Source organism: Spermophilus citellus (genome assembly GCF_964194105.1).
Source record: "Spermophilus citellus genome assembly, chromosome: 5".
Classification (NCBI taxonomy): Eukaryota; Metazoa; Chordata; class Mammalia; order Rodentia; family Sciuridae; genus Spermophilus; species Spermophilus citellus.
Genome location: NC_138186.1, coordinates 34710059 through 34729886, shown reverse-complemented (window position 1 = coordinate 34729886; position 19828 = coordinate 34710059).

Sequence of the window (19828 nt, the reverse complement as noted above, 5' to 3'; positions counted from 1 at the left end):
GTGATTTGCGCCAGTCTCTGCTTAGGGCTACATCAATAGGAAAGAAACCATACAGATACAACTTGGAACTACTTTATTGTATCAAGTTTCAAAGAACTAGCACAAACCGTGTTTGATTTAGAGTTCCAACTACATGTATCCGTATAGGAGAAAACAGAGTGAAACCTAAAAATTAAAACTGTTACTGCCAACAAATGGTGTAACCTAGAAGAACGAAATTTGGTGAGCCAAGTGGGATTGCGGTAATGATCATTCCTAGAAAGTGTCATCAAGATTGGGTGAAAAAATGTGTGCTGAGATTTCAGGAAACTCATAGTTTTTTGGAAGATTTGCAACCCCTTTCCATAAAAGTGTTTTGCGCCAGTCTGCTTAGGGCTACATCAATAGGAAACAAAGAATACAGATAGAACTTGGAACTACTTTATTGTGTCAAGTTTCAAAGAGCTACCACAAACCGTGTTTGATTTAGAGTTTCAACTACATGTATCCATATAGGAGAAAACAGAGTGAAACCTAAAAATTAAAACTGTTACTGCCAACGAACGATTTAACTTGGAAGAACGAAATTTGGTGAGCCAAGTGGGATTGGGGTACTGATCATTAACTGAAAATGTCATCAAGATTGGGTAAAAAAATGTGTGCTGCGATTTCAGGAAACTCGTAGTTTTTTGGAAGCTTGGCAACCCCTTTCCATGAAAGTGATTTGCGGCAGTCTCTGCTTAGGGCTTCATCAATAGGAAACAAACCATACAGATAGAAATTGGAACTACTTTATTGTGTCAAGTTTCAAAGAACTAGCACAAACCGTGTTTGATTTAGAGTTCCAACTACATGTATCCATATAGGAGAAAACAGAGTGAAACCTAAAAATTAAAACTGTTACTGCCAACGAATGATTTAACTTGGAAGAACGAAATTTGGTGAGCCAAGTGGGATAGGGGTACTGATCATTAGCTGAAATTGTCATCAAGATTGGGTGAAAAAATGTGTGCTGAGATTTCAGGAAACTCGTAATTTTTTGGAAGCTTTTCAACCCCTTTTTATGAAAGTGATTTGCGCCGGTCTCTGCTTTGGGTTACATCAATAGGACACGAACCATAGAGAAAGAACTTGGAACTACTTTATTGTGTCAAGTTTCAAAGAGCTAGCACAAACCGTGTTTGATTTAGAGTTCAAACTACATGTATCCATATAGGAGAAAACAGAGTGAAACCTAAAAATTAAAACTGTTACTGCCAACGAACGGTTTAACCTAGAAGAACGAAATTTGTTGAGCCAAGTGGGATTGCGGTACTGATCATTACCTGTAAGTGTAATCAAGATTGGGTGAAAAAATGTGTGCTGAGATTTCAGGAAACTCCTAGTATTTTGGAAGCTTGGCAACCCCTTTCCATGAAAGTGTTTTGCGCCAATCTCTGCTTAGGGCTACATCAATAGGAAACAAACCATAGAGACAGAACTTGGACCTACTTTATTGTGTCAAGTTTCAAAGAGCTACCACAAACCGTGTTTGATTTAGAGTTCCAACTACATGTATCCATATACGAGAAAACAGAGTGAAACCTAATAATTAAAACTGTTACTGCCAACGAACGATTTAAACTAGAAGAACGAAATTTGGTGAGCCAAGTGGTATTGGGGTACTGATCATTACCTGAAAGTGACATGAAGATTGGCTGAAAAATGTGTGCTGAGTTTGCAGGAAACTCATAGTTTTTTGGAAACTTGGCAACACATTTCCATGAAAGTCATTAGCGCCAGTCTCTGCTTAGGGCTACATCAATAGGAAACAAACCATAGAGATAGAACTTGGAACTACTTTACTGTGTCAAGTTTCAAAAAGCTAGCACAAACCGTGTTTAATTCAGAGATCCAACTACATGTATCCATATAGGAGAAAACAGAGTGAAACCTAAAAATTAAAACTGTTACTGCCAACGTATGGTTTAAACTAGAAGAACGAAATTTGGTGAGCCACGTGTGATTCGGGTACTGATCATTTCGAGAAAGTGTCATCAAGATTGGGTGAAAAAATGTGTGCTGAGATTTCAGGAAACTCGTAGTTTTTTGGAAGTTTGTTTGGCAACCCATTGACATGAAAGTGATTTGCGCCAGTCTCTGCTTAGGGCTGCATCAATAGGAAAAAAATCATAGAGATTGAATTTGGAACTACTTTATTGTGTCAAGTTTCAAAGAGCTACCACAAACCGTGTTTGATTTAGAGTTCCAACTACATGTATCCATATAGGAGAAAACAGAGTAAAACCTAATAATTAAAACTGTTACTACCAACGAACGATTTAAACTAGAAGAACGAAATTTGGTGAGCCAAGTGGTATTGGGGTACTGATCATTACCTGAAAGTGACATGAAGATTGGCTGAAAATGTGTGCTGAGATTGCAGGAAACTCGTAGTTTTTTGGTAACTTGGCAACCCATTTCCATGAAAGTCATTAGCGCCAGTCTCTGCTTAGGGCTACATCAATAGGAAACAAACCATAGAGATAGAACTTGGAACTACTTTATTGTGTCAAGTTTCAAAGAGCTAGCACAAACCGTGTTTAATTTAGAGTTCCAACTACATGTATCCATATAGGAGAAAACAGAGTGAAATCTAAAAATTTAAACTGTTACTGCCAACGAACGATTTCACTTGGAAGAACGAAATTTGGTTAGCCAAGTGGGATTGGTGTACTGATCAATAACTGAAAATGTCATCAAGATTGGGTGAAAAAATATGTGCTGAGATTTCAGGAAACTCGTAGTTTTTTGGAAGCTTCGCAAACAATTTCCATGAAAGTGATTTGCACCAGTCTCTGATAAGGGCTACATCAATAGGAAACAAACCATACAGATAGAAATTGGAACTACTTTATTTTGTCAAGTTTCAAAGAACTAGCACAAACCGTGTTTGATTTAGACTTCCAACTACATGTGTCCATATAGGAGAAAACAGAGTGAAACCTAAAAATTAAAACTGTTACTGCCAACGAACGGTTTAACCTAGAAGAACGAAATTTATTGAGCCAAGTGGGATTGGGGTACTGATCATTACATGTGAGAGTCAACAAGATTGGGTGAAAAAATGTGTTCTGAGATTTCAGGAAACTCGTAGTATTTTGGAAGCTTGGCAACCCCTTTCCATGAAAGGGATTTGCGTCGGTCTCTGCTTAGGGGTACATCAATAGGATACAAACCATAGAGATAGAACTTGGAACTACTTTATTGTGTCAAGTTTCAAAGAGCTAGCACAAACCGTGTTTGATTTAGAGTTCCAACTACATGTATCCATTTAGGAGAAAACAGAGTGAAACTTAAAAATTAAAATTGTTACTGCCAACGTACGGTTTAACCTAGAAGAACGAAATTTGGTGAGCCAGTGGGATTGGGGTACTGATCATTACCTGAAAGTGTCATCAAGATTGGGGGAAAAATGTGTGCTGAGATTTCAGGAAACTCGTAGTTTTTTGGAAGCTTGGCAACCCTTTCCATGAAAGTGATTTACGCCAGTCTCTTCTTAGGGCTACATCAATAGGAAACAAACCATACAGATAGAACTTGGAACTTCTTTTTTTGTGTCATGTTTCAAATAGCTAGCACAAACTGTGTTTGATTTAGAGTTCCTAATACATGTATTGATAGGGGAGAAAACAGAGTGAAACCTAAAAATTAAAACTGTTACTGCCAACAAACGGTTTAACCTAGAAGAACGAAATTTTGTGAGCCAAGTGGGGTTGGAATACTGATCATTCCGAGAAAGTGTCATCAAGATTGGGAAAAAAAAGGTGTGCTGAGATTTCAGGAAACTCGTAGGTTTTTGGAAGCTTGGCAACCCCTTTCCATGAAAGTGATTTGCGCCAGTCTCTGCTTAGGGCTACATCAATAGGAAAGAAACCATACAGATACAACTTGGAACTACTTTATTGTATCAAGTTTCAAAGAACTAGCACAAACCGTGTTTGATTTAGAGTTCCAACTAAATGTATCCGTATAGGAGAAAACAGAGTGAAACCTAAAAATTAAAACTGTTACTGCCAACAAATGGTGTAACCTAGAAGAACGAAATTTGGTGAGCCAAGTGGGATTGCGGTAATGATCATTCCTAGAAAGTGTCATCAAGATTGGGTGAAAAAATGTGTGCTGAGATTTCAGGAAACTCATAGTTTTTTGGAAGATTTGCAACCCCTTTCCATAAAAGTGTTTTGCGCCAGTCTGCTTAGGGCTACATCAATAGGAAACAAAGAATACAGATAGAACTTGGAACTACTTTATTGTGTCAAGTTTCAATGAGCTACCACAAACCGTGTTTGTTTTAGAGTTTCAACTACATGTATCCATATAGGAGAAAACAGAGTGAAACCTAAAAATTAAAACTGTTACTGCCAACGAACGATTTAACTTGGAAGAACGAAATTTGGTGAGCCAAGTGGGATTGGGGTACTGATCATTAACTGAAAATGTCATCAAGATTGGGTAAAAAAAATGTGTGCTGCGATTTCAGGAAACTCGTAGTTTTTTGGAAGCTTGGCAACCCCTTTCCATGAAAGTGATTTGCGGCAGTCTCTGCTTAGGGCTTCATCAATAGGAAACAAACCATACAGATAGAAATTGGAACTACTTTATTGTGTCAAGTTTCAAAGAACTAGCACAAACCGTGTTTGATTTAGAGTTCCAACTACATGTATCCATATAGGAGAAAACAGAGTGAAACCTAAAAATTAAAACTGTTACTGCCAACGAACGATTTAACTTGGAAGAACGAAATTTGGTGAGCCAAGTGGGATAGGGGTACTGATCATTAGCTGAAATTGTCATCAAGATTGGGTGAAAAAATGTGTGCTGAGATTTCAGGAAACTCGTAGTTTTTTGGAAGCTTTTCAACCCCTTTTTATGAAAGTGATTTGCGCCGGTCTCTGCTTAGGGCTACATCAATAGGACACGAACCATAGAGAAAGAACTTGGAACTACTTTATTGTGTCAAGTTTCAAAGAGCTAGCACAAACCGTGTTTGATTTAGAGTTCCAACTACATGTATCCATATAGGAGAAAACAGAGTGAAACCTAAAAATTAAAACTGTTACTGCCAACGAACGGTTTAACCTAGAAGAACGAAATTTGGTGAGCCAAGTGGTATTGGGGTACTGATCATTACCTGAAAGTGACATGAAGATTGGCTGAAAAATGTGTGCTGAGATTGCAGGAAACTCATAGTTTTTTGGAAACTTGGCAACACATTTCCATGAAAGTCATTAGCGCCAGTCTCTGCTTAGGGCTACATCAATAGGAAACAAACCATAGAGATAGAACTTGGAACTACTTTACTGTGTCAAGTTTCAAAGAGCTAGCACAAACCGTGTTTAATTCAGAGTTCCAACTACATGTATCCATATAGGAGAAAACAGAGTGAAACCTAAAAATTAAAACTGCTACTGCCAACATATTGTTTAAACTAGAAAAACGAAATTTGGTGAGCCACGTGTGATTGGGGTACTGATCATTTCGAGAAAGTGTCATCAAGATTGGGTGAAAAAATGTGTGCTGAGATTTCAGGAAACTCGTAGTTTTTTGGAAGTTTGTTTGGCAACCCCTTTCCATGAAAGTGATTTGCACCAGTCTCTGCTTAGGGCTACATCAATAGGAAAAAAATCATAGAGATTGAATTTGGAACTACTTTATTGTGTCAAGTTTCAAAGAGCTACCACAAACCGTGTTTGATTTAGAGTTCCAACTACATGTATCCATATAGGAGAAAACAGAGTGAAACCTAAAAATTAAAACTGTTACTGCCAACGAACGATTTAACTTGGAAGAACGAAATTTGGTTAGCCAAGTGGGATTGGGGTACTGATCACTAACTGAAAATGTCATCAAGATTGGGTGAAAAAATGTGTGCTGAGATTTCAGGAAACTCGTAGTTTTTTGGAAGCTTCGCAACCCCTTTCCATGACAGTGATTTGCGCCAGTCTCTGATAAGGGCTACATCAATAGGAAACAAACCATACAGATAGAAATTGGAACTACTTTATTGTGTCAAGTTTCAAAGAACTAGCACAAACCGTGTTTGATTTAGAGTTCCAACTACATGTATCCATATAGGAGAAAACAGAGTGAAACCTAAAAATTAAAACTGTTACTGCCAACAAACGGTTTTAACTAGAAGAACGAAATTTGGTGAGCCAAGTGGGATTGCGGAACTGATCATTACATGTGAGTGTCATCAAGATTGGGTGAAAAAATGTGTGCTGAGATTTCAGGAAACTCGTAGTATTTTGGAAGCTTTGCAACCCCTTTCCATGAAAGTGATTTTCGTCAGTCTCTGCTTAGGGGTACATCAATAGGATACAAACCATAGAGATAGAACTTGGAACTACTTTATTGTGTCAAGTTTCAAAGAGCTAGCACAAACCGTGTTGGATTTACAGTTCCAACTACATGTATCCATATAGGAGAAAACAGAGTGAAAACTAAAAATTTAATCTGTTACTGCCAACGTACGGTTTAACCTAGAAGAAGGAAATTTGGTGAGCCAAGTGGGATTGTGGTACTGATCATTACCTTAAAGTATCATCAAGATTGGGGGAAAAATGTGTGCTGAGATTTCAGGAAACTCGTAGTTTTTTTGAAGCTTGGCAACCCTTTCCATGAAAGTGATTTACGCCAGTCTCTGCTTAGGGCTACATCAATATTAAACAAACCATAGAGATAGAACTTGGAACTTCTTTATTGTGTCAAGTTTCAAAGAGCTAGCACAAACTGTGTTTGATTTAGAGTTCTTAATACATGTATCCATATATGAGAAAACAGAGTGAAACCTAAAAATTAAAACTGTTACTGCCAACAAACGGTTTAACCTAGAAGAACGAAATTTGGTGAGCCAAGTGGGGTTGGCGTACTGATCATTCCGAGAAAGTGTCATCAAGATTGGGTGAAAAAATGTGTGCTGAGATTTCAGGAAACTCGTAGGTTTTTGGAAGCTTGGCAACCCCTTTCCATGAAAGTGATTTGCGCCAGTCTCTGCTTATGGCTACATCAATAGGAAAGAAACCATACAGATAGAACTTGGAACTACTTTATTGTGTCAAGTTTCAAAGAACTAGCACAAACCGTGTTTGATTTAGAGTTCCAACTACATGTATCCATATAGGAGAAAACAGAGTGAAACCTAAAAATTAAAACTGTTACTGCCAACAAATTGTTTAACCTAGAAGAACGAAATTTGGTGAGCCAAGTGGGATTGGGGTACTGATCATTCCTAGAAAGTGTCATCAAGATTGGGTGAAAAAATGTGTGCTGAGATTTCAGGAAACTCGTAGGTTTTTGGAAGCTTGGCAACCCCTTTCCATGAAAGTGATTTGCGCCAGTCTCTGCTTATGGCTACATCAATAGGAAAGAAACCATACAGATAGAACTTGGAACCACTTTATTGTGTCAAGTTTCAAAGAACTAGCACAAACCGTGTTTGATTTAGAGTTCCAACTACATGTATCCATATAGGAGAAAACAGAGTGAAACCTAAAAATTAAAACTGTTACTGCCAACGAACGATTTAACTTGGAAGAACGAAATTTGGTGAGCCAACTGGGATTGGGGTACTGATCATTAACTGAAAATATCATCAAGATTAGGTGAAAAAATGTGTGCTGAGATTTCAGGAGACTCGAAGTTTTTTGGAAGCTTGGCAACCCCTTTCCATGAAAGTGATTTGCGCCGGTCTCTGCTTAGGGCTACATCAATAGGAAACAAACCATAGAGATAGAACTTGGAACTACTTTATTGTGTCAAGTTTCAAAGAGCTAGCACAAACCGTGTTTGATTTAGAGTTCCAACTACATGTATCCATATAGGAGAAAACAGAGTGAAACCTAAAAATTAAAACTGTTACTGCCAACGAACGATTTAACTTGGAAGAACGAAATTTGGTGAGTCAAGTGGGATTGGGGTACTGATCATTAACTGAAAATATCATCAAGTTTGGGTGAAAAAATGTGTCCTGAGATTTCAGGAAACTCGTAGTTTTTTGGAAGCTTGGCAACCCCTTTCCATGAAAGTGATTTGCGCCGGTCTCTGCTTAGGGCTACATCAATAGGACACAAACCATAGAGATAGAACTTGGAACTACTTTATTGTGTCAAGTTTCAAAGAGCTAGCACACACCGTGTTTGATTTAGTGTTCCAACTGCATGTATCCATATAGGAGAAAACAGAGTGAAACCTAAATTTAAAACTGTTACTGCCAACGAACGGTTCAACCTAGAAGAACAAAATTTGGTGAGCCAAGTGGGATTGCTGTACTGATCATTACCTGAAAGTGTCATCAAGATTGGGTGAAAAAATGTGTGCTGAGATTTCAGGAAACTCGTAGTTTTTTGGAAGCTTGGCAACCCCTTTCCATGAAAGTGATTTGCACTGCTCTCTGCTTATGGCTACATCAATAGGAAACAAACCATAGAGAGAGAACTTGGACCTACTTTATTGTGTCAACTTTCAAAGAGCTAGCACAAACGGTGTTTGATATAAAGTTCCAACTACATGTATCCATATAGGAGAAAACAGAGTGAAACCTAATAATTAAAACTGTTACTGCCAACGAACGATTTAAACTAGAAGAACGAAATTTGGTGAGCCAAGTGGTATTGGGGTACTGATCATTACCTGAAAGTGACATGAAGTTTGGCTGAAAAATGTGTGCTGAGATTTCAGGAAATTCGTAGTTTTTTGGAAACTTGGCAACCCATTTCCATGAAAGTCATTAGCGCCAGTCTCTGCTTAGGGCTACATCAATAGGAAACAAACCATAGAGATAGAACTTGGAACTACTTTATTGTGTCAAGTTTCAAAGAACTAGCACAAACCGTGTTTGATTTAGAGTTCCAACTACATGTATCCATATAGGAGAAAACAGAGTGAAACCTAAAAATTAAAACTGTTACTGCCAACGAACGGTTTAAACTAGAAGACCGAAATTTGGTGAGCCATGTGTGATTGGGGTACTGATCATTTCGAGAAAGTGTCATCAAGATTGGGTGAAAAAATGTGTGCTGAGATTTCAGGAAACTCGTAGTTTTTTGGAAGTTTGTTTGGCAACCCCTTTCCATGAAAGTTATTTGCGCCAGTCTCTGCTTAGGGCTACATCAATAGGAAAAAAATCATAGAGATAGAACTTGGAACTATTTTATTGTGTCAAGTTTCAAAGAGCTACCCAAACCATGTTTGATTTAGAGTTCCAACTACATGTATCCATATAGGAGAAAACAGAGTGAAACCTAAAAATTAAAACTGTTACTGCCAACGAACGATTTAACTTGGAAGAACGAAATTTGGTGAGCCAAGTGGGATTGGGGTACTGATCATTAACTGAAAATGCATCAAGATGGGTGAAAAAATGTGTGCTGAGATTTCAGGAAACTCGTAGTTTTTTGGAAGCTTGGCAACCCCTTTCCATGAAAGTGATTTGCGCCAGTCTCTGATAAGGGCTACATCAATAGGAAACAAACCATACAGATAGAAATTGGAACTACTTTATTGTGTCAAGTTTCAAAGAACTAGCACAAACCGTGTTTGATTTAGAGTTCCAACTACATGTATCCATATAGGAGAAAACAGAGTGAAACCTAAAAATTAAAACTGTTACAGCCAACGAACGGTTTAAACTAGAAGAACGAAATTTGGTGAGCCAAGTGGGATTGCGGAACTGATCAGTACATGTGAGTGTCATCAAGATTGGGTGAAAAAATGTGTGTTGAGATTTCAGGAAACTCGTAGTTTTTAGGAAGCTTGGCAACCCCTTTCCATGAAAGTGATTTGCGCCAGTCTCTGATTAGGGCTACATCAATAGGAAACAAACCATAGAGATAGAACTTGGAACTACTTTATTGTGTCAAGTTTCAAAGAGCTAGCACAAACCGTGTTTGATTTAGAGTTCCAACTACATGTATCCATATAGGATAAAACAGAGTGAAACCTAAAAATTAAAACTGTTACTGCCAACGAACGGTTTAAACTAGGAGAACGAAATTTGGTGAGCCAAGTGGTATTGGGGTACTGATCGTTTCCTGAAAGTGTCATGAAGATTGGGTGAATAAATGTGTGCTGAGATTTCAGTAAACTCTTAGTTTTTTGGAAGCTTGGCAACCCCTTTCCATGAAAGTGATTTGCACCGGTCTCTGCTTATGGCTACATCAATAGGACACAAACCACAGAGATAGAACTTGGAACTACTTTATTGTGTCAAGTTTCAAAGAGCTAGCACAAACCGTGTTTGATTTAGAGTTCCAACTGCATGTATCCATATAGGAGAAAACAGAGTGAAACCTAAAAATTAAAACTGTTACTGCCAACGAAAGGTTTAACATAGAAGAACGAAATTTGGTGATCCAAGTGGGATTTGGGTACTGATCATTACCTGAAAGTGTCATCAAGATTGGGGGAAAAATGTGTGCTGAGATTTCAGGAAACTCGTAGTTTTTTGGAAGCTTGGCCACCCCTTTCCATGAAAGTGATTTGCACCGGTCTCTGCTTATGGGTACATAAATAGGAAACAAACCATAGAGAGAGAACTTGGACCTATTTTATTGTGTCAAGTTTCCAAGAGCTAGCACAAACCGTGTTTGATTTAGAGTTCCAACTACATGTATCCATATAGGAGAAAACAGAGTGAAACCTAAAAATTAAAACTGTTACTGCCAACGAACGGGTTAAACTAGAAGAACGAAATTTGGTGAGCCAAGTGGTATTGGGGTACTGATCATTAACTGAAAGTGACTTGAAGATTGGCTGAAAAATGTGAGCTGAGATTTCAAGAAACTCGTAGTTTTTTGGAAACATGTCAACCCCTTTCCATGAAAGTCATTAGCGCCAGTCTCTGCTTAGGGCTACATCAATAGTAAACAAACCATAGACTTAGAACTTGGAACTACTTTATTGTGTCAAGTTTCAAAGAGCTAGCACAAACCGTGTTTGATTTAGAGTTCCAACTACATGTATCCATATAGGAGAAAACAGACTGAAACCTAAAAATTAAAACTGTTACTGCCAACGAACGGTTTAACCTAGAAGAACGAAATTTGGGGTGCCAAGTGAAATTGGGGTATTGATCATTACCGGAAAGTGTCATCAAGATTGGCTGAAAAAATGTGTGTTGAGATTTCAGGAAACTCGTAGTTTTTAGGAAGCTTGGCAACCCCTTTCCATGAAAGTGATTTGTGCCGGTCACTGCTTAGGGCTACATCAATAGGAAAAAAACCATACAGATAGAACTTGGAACTACTTTATTGTGTCAAGTTTCAAAGAGCTAGCACAAAGCGTGTTTGATTTAGAGTTCCAACTACATGTATCCATATAGGAGAAAACAGAGTGAAACCTAAAAATTAAAACTGTTACTGCCAACAAACGGTTTAAACTAGAAGAACGAAATTTGGTGAGCCAAGTTGTATTGTGGTACTGATCATTACCTGAAAGTGACATGAAGATTGGCTGAAAAAATGTGTGCTGAGATTTCAGGAATCTCGTAGTTTTTTGGAAGCTTGGCAACCCCTTTCCATGAAAGTGATTTGCACCGGTCTCTGCTTATGGCTACATCAATAGGAAACAAACCACAGAGATAGAACTTGGAACTACTTTATTGTGTCAAGTTTCAAAGAGCTAGCACAAACCGTGTTTGATTTACAGTTCCAACTACATGTGTCCATATAGGAGAAAACAGAGTGAAACCTAAAAATTAAAACTGTTACTGCCAACGAACGGGTCAACCTAGAAGAACAATATTTGGTGAGCCAAGTGGGATTGCTGTACTAATCATTACCTGTAAGTGTCATCAAGATTGGGTGAAAAAATGTGTGCTGAGATTTCAGGAAACTCATAGTTTTTGGAAGCTTGGCAACCCCTTTCCATGAAAGTGATTTGCACCGGTCTCTGCTTATGGCTACATAAATACGAAACAAACCATAGAGAGAGAACTTAGACCTATTTTATTGTGTCAAGTTTCAAAGAGCTAGCACAAACCGTGTTTGCTTTAGAGTTCCAACTACATGTATCCATATAGGAGAAAACAGAGTGAAACCTAAAAATTAAAACTGTTAGTGCCAACGAACGGTTTAACATAGAAGAATGAAAATTGGTGAGCCAAGTGGGATTGGGGTACTGATTATTACCTGAAAGTGTCATCGAGATTGGGTGAAAAAATGTGTGCTGAGATTTCAGGAAACTCGTAGTTTTTTGGAAACATGTCAACCCCTTTCCATGAAAGTCATTAGCGCCAGTCTCTGCTTAGGGCTACATCAATAGTAAACAAACCATAGACATAGAACTTGGAACTACTTTATTGTGTCAAGTTTCAAAGAGCTAGCACAAACCGTGTTTGATTTAGAGTTCCAACTACATGTATCCATATAGGAGAAAACAGATTGAAACCTAAAAATTAAAACTGTTACTGCCAACGAACGGTTTAACCTAGAGGAACAAAATTTGGTGAGCCAAGTGGGAATGGGGTACTGATCATTACCTGAAAGTGTCATGAAGATTGGGTGAATAAATGTGTGCTGAGATTTCAGTAAACTCTTAGTTTTTTGGAAGCTTGGCAACCCCTTTCCATGAAAGTGATTTGCACCGGTCTCTGCTTATGGCTACATCAATAGGAAACAAACCATAGAGACAGAACTTGGACCTACTTTATTGTGTCAAGTTTCAAAGAGCTAGCACAAACGGTGTTTGATTTAGAGTTCCAACTACATGTATCCATATACGAGAAAACAGAGTGAAACCTAATAATTAAAACTGTTACTGCCAACGAACGATTTAAAATAGAAGAACGAAATTTGGTGAGCCTAGTGGTATTGGGGTACTGATCATTACCTGAAAGTGACATGAAGATTGGCTGAAAAATGTGTGCTGAGATTTCAGGAAACTCGTAGTTTTTTGGAAGTTTGTTTGGCAACCCCTTTCCATGAAAGTGATTTGCACCAGTCTCTGCTTAGGGCTACATCAATAGGAAGAAAATCATAGAGATTGAATTTGGAACTACTTTATTGTGTCAAGTTTCAAAGAGCTACCACAAACCGTGTTTGATTTAGAGTTCCAACTACATGTATCCATATAGGAGAAAACAGAGTGAAACCTAAAAATTAAAACTGTTACTGCCAACGAACGATTTAACTTGGAAGAACGAAATTTGGTTAGCCAAGTGGGATTGGGGTACTGATCATTAACTGAAAATGTCATCAAGATTGGGTGAAAAAATGTGTGCTGAGATTTCAGGAAACTCGTAGTTTTTTGGAAGCTTCGCAACCCCTTTCCATGAAAGTGATTTGCGCCAGTCTCTGATAAGGGCTACATCAATAGGAAACAAACCATACAGATAGAAATAGGAACTACTTTATTGTGTCAAGTTTCAAAGAACTAGCACAAACCGTGTTTGATTTAGAGTTCCAACTACATGTATCCATATAGGAGAAAACAGAGTGAAACCTAAAAATTAAAACTGTTACTGCCAACGAACGGTTTAAACTAGAAGAACGAAATTTGGTGAGCCAAGTGGGATTGCGGAACTGATCATTACATGTGAGTGTCATCAAGATTGGGTGAAAAAATGTGTGCTGAGATTTCAGGAAACTCGTAGTATTTTGGAAGCTTTGCAACCCCTTTCCATGAAAGTGATTTGCGTCAGTCTCTGCTTAGGGGTACATCAATAGGAAACAAAGAATACAGATAGAACTTGGAACTACTTTATTGTGTCAAGTTTCAAAGAGCTAGCACAAACCGTGTTTGATTTAGAGTTCCAACTACATGTATCCATATAGGAGAAAACAGAGTGAAACCTAAAAATTTAATCTGTTACTGCCAACGTACGGTTTAACCTAGAAGAAGGAAATTTGGTGAGCCAAGTGGGATTGGGGTACTGATCATTACCTTAAAGTATCATCAAGATTGGGGGAAAAATGTGTGCTGAGATTTCAGGAAACTCGTAGTTTTTTTGAAGCTTGGCAACCCTTTCCATGAAAGTGATTTACGCCAGTCTCTGCTTAGGGCTACATCAATATTAAACAAACCATACAGATAGAACTTGGAACTTCTTTATTGTGTCAAGTTTCAAAGAGCTAGCACAAACTGTGTTTGATTTAGAGTTCCTAATACATGTATCCATATAGGAGAAAACAGAGTGAAACCTAAAAATTAAAACTGTTACTGCCAACAAACGGTTTAACCTAGAAGAACGAAATTTGGTGAGCCAAGTGGGGTTGGCGTACTGATCATTCCGAGAAAGTGTCATCAAGATTGGGTGAAAAAATGTGTGCTGAGATTTCAGGAAACGCGTAGGTTTTTGGAAGCTTGGCAACCCCTTTCCATGAAAGTGATTTGCGCCAGTCTCTGCTTATGGCTACATCAATAGGAAACAAACCATAGAGATAGAACTTGGAACTACTTTATTGTGTCAAGTTTCAAAGAACTAGCACAAACCGTGTTTGATTTAGAGTTCCAACTACATGTATCCATATAGGAGAAAACAGAGTGAAACCTAAAAATTAAAACTGTTACTGCCAACGAATGATTTAACTTGGAAGAACGAAATTTGGTGAGCCAACTGGGATTGGGGTACTGATCATTAACTGAAAATATCATCAAGATTAGGTGAAAAAATGTGTGCTGAGATTTCAGGAGACTCGAAGTTTTTTGGAAGCTTGGCAACCCCTTTCCATGAAAGTGATTTGCGCCGGTCTCTGCTTAGGGCTACATCAATAGGACACAAACCATAGAGATAGAACTTGGAACTACTTTATTGTGTCAAGTTTCAAAGAGCTAGCACAAACCGTGTTTGATTTAGAGTTCCAACTACATGTATCCATATAGGAGAAAACAGAGTGAAACCTAAAAATTAAAACTGTTACTGCCAACGAACGATTTAACTTGGAAGAACGAAATTTGGTGAGTCAAGTGGGATTGGGGTACTGATCATTAACTGAAAATATCATCAAGTTTGGGTGAAAAAATGTGTCCTGAGATTTCAGGAAACTCGTAGTTTTTTGGAAGCTTGGCAACCCCTTTCCATGAAAGTGATTTGCGCCGGTCTCTGCTTAGGGCTACATCAATAGGACACAAACCATAGAGATAGAACTTGGAACTACTTTATTTTGTCAAGTTTCAAAGAGCTAGCAAACACCGTGTTTGATTTAGAGTTCCAACTACATGTATCCATATAGGACAAAACATAGAGAAACCTAAAAATTAAAACTGTTACTGCCAACGAACGGTTTAACCTAGAAGAACGAAATTTGGTGAGTCAAGTGGGATTGGGGTACTGATCATTACCTGAAAGTGTCATCAATATTGGGTGAAGAAATGTGTGCTGAGATTTCAGGAAACTCGTAGTTTTTTGGAAGTTGGCAACCCCTTTCCATGAAAGTGACTTGCACTGGTCTCTGCTTATGGCTACATCAATAGGAAACAAACCATAGAGAGAGAACTTGGACCTACTTTATTGTGTCAAGTTTCAAAGAGCTAGCACAAACCGTGTTTGATTTAGTGTTCCAACTGCATGTATCCATATAGGAGAAAACAGAGTGAAACCTAAATTTAAAACTGTTACTGCCAACGAACGGTTCAACCTAGAAGAACAAAATTTGGTGAGCCAAGTGGGATTGCTGTACTGATCATTACCTGAAAGTGTCATCAAGATTGGGTGAAAAAATGTGTGCTGAGATTTCAGGAAACTCGTAGTTTTTTGGAAGCTTGGCCACCCTTTTCCATGAAAGTGATTTGCACTGCTCTCTGCTTATGGCTACATCAATAGGAAACAAACCGTAGAGAGAGAACTTGGACCTACTTTATTGTGTCAACTTTCAAAGAGCTAGCACAAACGGTGTTTGATATAAAGTTCCAACTACATGTATCCATATAGGAGAAAACAGAGTGAAACCTAATAATTAAAACTGTTACTGCCAACGAACAATTTAAACTAGAAGAACGAAATTTGGTGAGCCAAGTGGTATTGGGGTACTGATCATTACCTGAAAGTGACATGAAGTTTGGCTGAAAAATGTGTGCTGAGATTTCAGGAAAGTCGTAGTTTTTTGGAAACTTGGCAACCCATTTCCATGAAAGTCATTAGCGCCAGTCTCTGCTTAGGGCTACATCAATAGGAAACAAACCATAGAGATAGAACTTGGAACTACTTTATTGTGTCAAGTTTCAAAGAACTAGCACAAACCGTGTTTGATTTAGAGTTCCAACTACATGTATCCATATAGGAGAAAACAGAGTGAAACCTAAAAATTAAAACTGTTACTGCCAACGAACGGTTTAAACTAGAAGACCGAAATTTGGTGAGCCATGTGTGATTGGGGTACTGATCATTTCGAGAAAGTGTCATCAAGATTGGGTGAAAAAATGTGTGCTGAGATTTCAGGAAACTCGTAGTTTTTTGGAAGTTTGTTTGGCAACCCCTTTCCATGAAAGTTATTTGCGCCAGTCTCTGCTTAGGGCTACATCAATAGGAAAAAAATCATAGAGATAGAACTTGGAACTACTTTATTGTGTCAAGTTTCAAAGAGCTACCACAAACCATGTTTGATTTAGAGTTCCAACTACATGTATCCATATATTAGAAAACAGAGTGAAACCTAAAAATTAAAACTGTTACTGCCAACGAACGATTTAACTTGGAAGAACGAAATTTGGTGAGCCAAGTGGGATTGGGGTACTGATCATTAACTGAAAATGCATCAAGATGGGTGAAAAAATGTGTGCTGAGATTTCAGGAAACTCGTAGTTTTTTGGAAGCTTGGCAACCCCTTTCCATGAAAGTGATTTGCGCCAGTCTCTGATAAGGGCTACATCAATAGGAAACAAACCATACAGATAGAAATTGGAACTACTTTATTGTGTCAAGTTTCAAAGAACTAGCACAAACCGTGTTTGATTTAGAGTTCCAACTACATGTATCCATATAGGAGAAAACAGAGTGAAACCTAAAAATTAAAACTGTTACAGCCAACGAACGGTTTAAACTAGAAGAACGAAATTTGGTGAGCAAGGTGGGATTGCGGAACTGATCAGTACATGTGAGTGTCATCAAGATTGGGTGAAAAAATGTGTGCTGAGATTTCAGGAAACTCGTAGTATTTTGGAAACTTGGCAACGCATTTCCATGAAAGTGATTTGCGCCAGTCTCTGATTAGGGCTACATCAATAGGAAACAAACCATAGAGATAGAACTTGGAACTACTTTATTGTGTCAAGTTTCAAAGAGCTAGCACAAACCGTGTTTGATTTAGAGTTCCAACTACATGTATCCATATAGGAGAAAACAGAGTGAAACCTAAAAATTAAAACTGTTACTGCCAACGAACGGTTTAAACTAGGAGAACGAAATTTGGTGAGCCAAGTGGTATTGGGGTACTGATCGTTTCCTGAAAGTGTCATGAAGATTGGGGAATAAATGTGTGCTGAGATTTCAGTAAACTCTTAGTTTTTTGGAAGCTTGGCAACCCCTTTCCATGAAAGTGATTTGCACCGGTCTCTGCTTATGGCTACATCAATAGGACACAAACCACAGAGATAGAACTTGGAACTACTTTATTGTGTCAAGTTTCAAAGAGCTAGCACAAACCGTGTTTGATTTAGAGTTCCAACTGCATGTATCCATATAGGAGAAAACAGAGTGAAACCTAAAAATTAAAACTGTTACTGCCAACGAAAGGTTTAACATAGAAGAACGAAATTTGGTGATCCAAGTGGGATTTGGGTACTGATCATTACCTGAAAGTGTCATCAAGATTGGGGGAAAAATGTGTGCTGAGATTTCAGGAAACTCGTAGTTTTTTGGAAGCTTGGCCACCCCTTTCCATGAAAGTGATTTGCACCGGTCTCTGCTTATGGGTACATAAATAGGAAACAAACCATAGAGAGAGAACTTGGACCTATTTTATTGTGTCAAGTTTCCAAGAGCTAGCACAAACCGTGTTTGATTTAGAGTTCCAACTACATGTATCCATATAGGAGAAAACAGAGTGAAACCTAAAAATTAAAACTGTTACTGCCAACGAACGGGTTAAACTAGAGGAACGAAATTTGGTGAGCCAAGTGGTATTGGGGTACTGATCATTACCTGAAAGTGACTTGAAGATTGGCTGAAAAATGTGAGCTGAGATTTCAAGAAACTCGTAGTTTTTTGGAAACATGTCAACCCCTTTCCATGAAAGTCATTAGCGCCAGTCTCTGCTTAGGGCTACATCAATAGTAAACAAACCATAGACATAGAACTTGGAACTACTTTATTGTGTCAAGTTTCAAAGAGCTAGCACAAACCGTGTTTGATTTAGAGTTCCAACTACATGTATCCATATAGGAGAAAACAGACTGAAACCTAAAAATTAAAACTGTTACTGCCAACGAACGGTTTAACCTAGAAGAACGAAATTTGGGGTGCCAAGTGAAATTGGGGTATTGATCATTACCGGAAAGTGTCATCAAGATTGGCTGAAAAAATGTGTGTTGAGATTTCAGGAAACTCGTAGTTTTTAGGAAGCTTGGCAACCCCTTTCCATGAAAGTGATTTGTGCCGGTCACTGCTTAGGGCTACATCAATAGGAAACAAACCATAGAGATAGAACTTGGAACTACTTTATTGTGTCAAGTTTCAAAGAGCTAGCACAAACCGTGTTTGATTTAGAGTTCCAACTACATGTATCCATATAGGAGAAAACAGAGTGAAACCTAAAAATTAAAACTGTTACTGCCAACGAACGGGTCAACCTAGAAGAACAATATTTGGTGAGCCAAGTGGGATTGCTGTACTAATCATTACCTGTAAGTGTCATCAAGATTGGGTGAAAAAATGTGTGCTGAGATTTCAGGAAACTCATAGTTTTTGGAAGCTTGGCAACCCCTTTCCATGAAAGTGATTTGCACCGGTCTCTGCTTATGGCTACATCAATAGGAAACAAACCACAGAGATAGAACTTGGAACTACTTTATTCTGTCAAGTTTCAAAGAGCTAGCACAAACCGTGTTTGATTTAGAATTCCAACTGCATGTATCCATATAGGAGAAAACAGAGTGAAACCTAAAAATTAAAACTGTTACTGCCAACGAAAGGTTTAACATAGAAGAACGAAAGTTGGTGAGCCAAGTGGGATTGGGGTACTGATCATTACCTGCAAGTGTCATCAAGATTGGGGGAAAAATGTGTGCTGAGCTTTCAGGAAACTCGTAGTTTTTTGGAAGCTTGGCAACCCCTTTCCATGAAAGTGATTTGCACCGGTCTGTGCTTATGGCAACATCAATAGGAAACAAACCATAGAGAGAGAACTTGGACCTATTTTATTGTGTCAAGTTTCAAAGAGCTAGCACAAACCGTGTTTGATTTAGAGTTCCAACTACATGTATCCATATAGGAGAAAACAGAGTGAAACCTAAAAATTAAACCTGTTACTGCCAACGAACGGGTTAAACTAGAAGAACGAAATTTGGTGAGCCAAGTGGTATTGGGGTACTGATCATTACCTGAAAGTGACATAAAGATTGGCTGAAAAATGTGTGCTGAGATTTCAGGAAACTCGTAGTTTTTGGAAACATGTCAACCCCTTTCCATGAAAGTCATTAGCGCCAGTCTCTGCTTAGGGCTACATCAATAGTAAACAAACCATAGACATAGAACTTGGAACTACTTTATTGTGTCAAGTTTCAAAGAGCTAGCACAAACCGTGTTTGATTTAGAGTTCTAACTACATGTATCCATATAGGAGAAAACAGACTGAAACCTAAAAATTAAAACTGTTACTGCCAACGAACGGTTTAACCTAGAAGAACGAAATTTGGTGAGCCAAGTGGGATTGGG